Source organism: Mustela nigripes, chromosome 9, assembly GCF_022355385.1.
Source record: "Mustela nigripes isolate SB6536 chromosome 9, MUSNIG.SB6536, whole genome shotgun sequence".
Classification (NCBI taxonomy): domain Eukaryota; kingdom Metazoa; phylum Chordata; class Mammalia; order Carnivora; family Mustelidae; genus Mustela; species Mustela nigripes.
Genome location: NC_081565.1, coordinates 38,737,407 through 38,740,432, shown reverse-complemented (window position 1 = coordinate 38,740,432; position 3,026 = coordinate 38,737,407). Strand labels below are relative to the sequence as shown.

At 42.3% G+C, this 3,026-nt stretch overlaps 1 pseudogene; it reads left to right on the top strand.

The window, feature by feature from the left end:
* The first annotated feature begins 1,194 nt into the window (after nucleotides 1-1,194).
* On the top strand, nucleotides 1,195-1,892 carry LOC132024125 (T-complex protein 1 subunit gamma-like; annotated as a pseudogene).
* The last annotated feature ends 1,134 nt before the right edge of the window (nucleotides 1,893-3,026 follow it).

The following is a 3,026-nucleotide window of genomic DNA, read 5'->3' as shown; positions in this document are numbered from 1 at the left end:
CTTTCTTCTGTGGTTTACCAAGAAGGTTCCAGCATTTTCACTACACTGACTAGAGGCTACCTCTAAGTCCAGGCATTATTATGAGTCAGATTAGCAGATGTCTCTAACACTCCCAAGTGCTCTGGATGACACAGGAGATCCCATCATCTAAAACTGCAGAGGAACAACACGGTGAAAAATCTCAGCATGGGTACCCATCACTTATGATCAGGTAGCTCCCAGGGACCTGAGACAGCCCCTGTAATGACACTTTTAATGTTGAGTAGCTGCTTATACGATGATCATGCTGAAGTGCCTGAGTGCCATTTCATCTGTGTAAAATGAGATAACTTTTTAAATCTTGGGCAGTAATTATTTGTGGCTTCTCCTCTTTGTCTTCACAAAAACTCTCAAATCCCTTGATAAAGTTACATGTTCATGAGGACACCTAATCTTTATTATTTTCACTAATCTTTTCACTAAATCTAGACTTACTAAATTTCCATGCTTTTCTGCCTCACAACCGTTTTTACGGGAAGGTCTCTATGACCGTGCTACTGAACTGTAGGCATTCACTTCTCTCAGCACATTTCTTTGTCTTCTATTTTTTTTTCTTTTAATATGTGTGTGAGCGGGATAAGCCCTTAAAAGTCTCTTATTTTCTTCCTAAGTTGACTTGCTTAGAGGACATTTTCACTTAATAATGAAGGGAAAAGGAAACCAAGGATACAAGTATGTTTAAACACCACACAAAGATGATATGGTTCTATAGAAAAAGAAGCTAAGGTAGACTGTGGTGTATTCTATACTCTCTTACTAAGACTAAAAAATAAATGTTTTCTCTAGCTTGGCTTATGGATTTGTTCTACAGGGTTTTTTTTATGCTGGTAGTGAAATGATTTTGTAAGTCCTCATTTTGAAGGGCCAGAAAAAAAGAATACTTGTATTTAGTGGACTTCGGGACAGAAATAATTGAGTTCTACCCTGAGGAATATTGCATCACTATTTATAGTCCTGTTTGATACACCAGACTCCTCATCAAGGGAACTCATCCTGTTCACTCTCATTGTCTTTCTCCCCACCCCACAAGAAAAATTATTGTAGACATATGTCTGAACATCACATTAACTAAACCTCAACTGAAGAATGAAAAGAAGTTTAACTTCTAAGGGTGAATACAGTCCTAGTAATTTTAAAATAAGTTTTTTTCCATACATGAATTTAACTCCACAATTTTCTATAAAGATTAGGCTGAGAAAAATCAAGAATTCACACATTCAATCAACATTATTGAAGTGTCTGAAGTGCATTGCTAGAGCCTGTGGGGCCCAGATAGTCAGCTGGCCAGAGCCAAGAGGAGATGCTGGGACACAAGCAGGCACGATGGAAATGAAGAGAAGTGGAGAGGAGTACTTCACGTGCATCATTGAGCACGAAGACCTCAGGGTCCACACCATGCTCCTCGACAGGGTCAACAAAGAGATTCTTTCAGAAGTGGAGCATAGCCTCCAGGATGCCATGCGAGTGTGCCACAATGTTCACTGGGACCCCCAGCTTATTTCTGGGCTAGAGCCTCTGAACTGGCCATGGTTGACCCCTTGACAGAAAAATCAAAGCCATGTTCCATTGTATGGGCCTCACAGGTCATCCCTCATGCCCTGATCCAGAGCTGTGGGACCAGCATGATCCCTTTACTTCATCCCTTCAGGCCAAGCATGCCCAGGAGAATGGTGAGATCTGGGGCATACATGTGAGACGGGTACCCTGGGGGACATGCAAGCCTTGGGCATCTGGGAGCCACAGGCTGTAAGCTATAACAGTACAAGACAGCAATGGAGACAGCAGTTCTGCTCTTGTAGATTGATGACATCAGCTCAGGCCACAAAGAGGAGGGTGATGACCAGAGCCCGTGAGGTGGGGTGCCTGGCCAGGAGTGAGTGGCAGGCAAGACAACCTCAACACAGAGCCAGCAGAGGGTCCCTCTTCCCTGAGCCAGACTGCCAGGATATTCGGGATGTCTTTGGAAGGGATCAGGTTGAAAGGCAGCCCAGGCACCTTTCTGTCCCAGCTTAGTCTGCAAAGGATGCAGACCTATAATTCTTCTCCACTATAAGTTTCCATCGAGTTTTCTTCCAATGATTCTATCTAAGCCATTCAAAAAAAAATAAGTAACTGTTACTGTCAACTGTTAGCAAAATGGAGACAGAATGTAGGACTAAGTGAACTGAGTGAGGAGGGTCCAAAGAACCTAGTATTGACACTTATGAGGCACAATCCAGATAGCAGAGGAGCTGGAGAACAGCAGGGTTCCCATCTGTGAATACCTCAGGTCAGCTGGGAGACAGCAAAAAAGTCCATCGGGGTTTTTTTCTTTTCTTTTCTTTTCTTTCTTTCTTTCTTTCTTTCTTTCTTTCTTTCTTTCTTTCTTTTTTTTTAATGAGCCATAGAAAAAAAGTCCTTTGGAAACTGTTCCGATTCTCTGCTTACTACAATCTTCTCATCTCAGAGCCCTTACTCCAGGAATGCCCGCACACATCTCTCAGGGAGCTGCCATCTCATGGGTTTCTTGTTAGGAGTACACAAAATCGTCAAGAAAACACCCCCTCTCAGTTCCTGGTACTCACTGCTAGAATTAGAAATCCCTTAATCCACAAATTATTTAACCTGGCAGCAAGACAACTGAATTGTATTCCAAAGAATGTCAAAGGAAGGCAAAACTGGGATCTTATCTGGCTTTATAATGCTGCCCTGTGAAGTGAAATAGAAGTCTGAAAAATCTTTGCTCCTTTCTGTCTAAAACTAGGTCTGCAGGTCAAGAGACAGAATGAGCTGAAATACCAAACAATTGGTTTTTAATTTTAGCACTAAGAGAGCAATGCCACTTTGGGAACCATGATTATATGAACTACCAGATTCCCAGTGTTCAGAATCTATGAAATAATAATCGTCCTATACTAACCTACCTCCCCCCCCACACCACCATTTTCTCCTTCCCTAAAGAACTGATTCACTCAGGGAAGCAGGCATAGATCCTTCAGATTCATGGA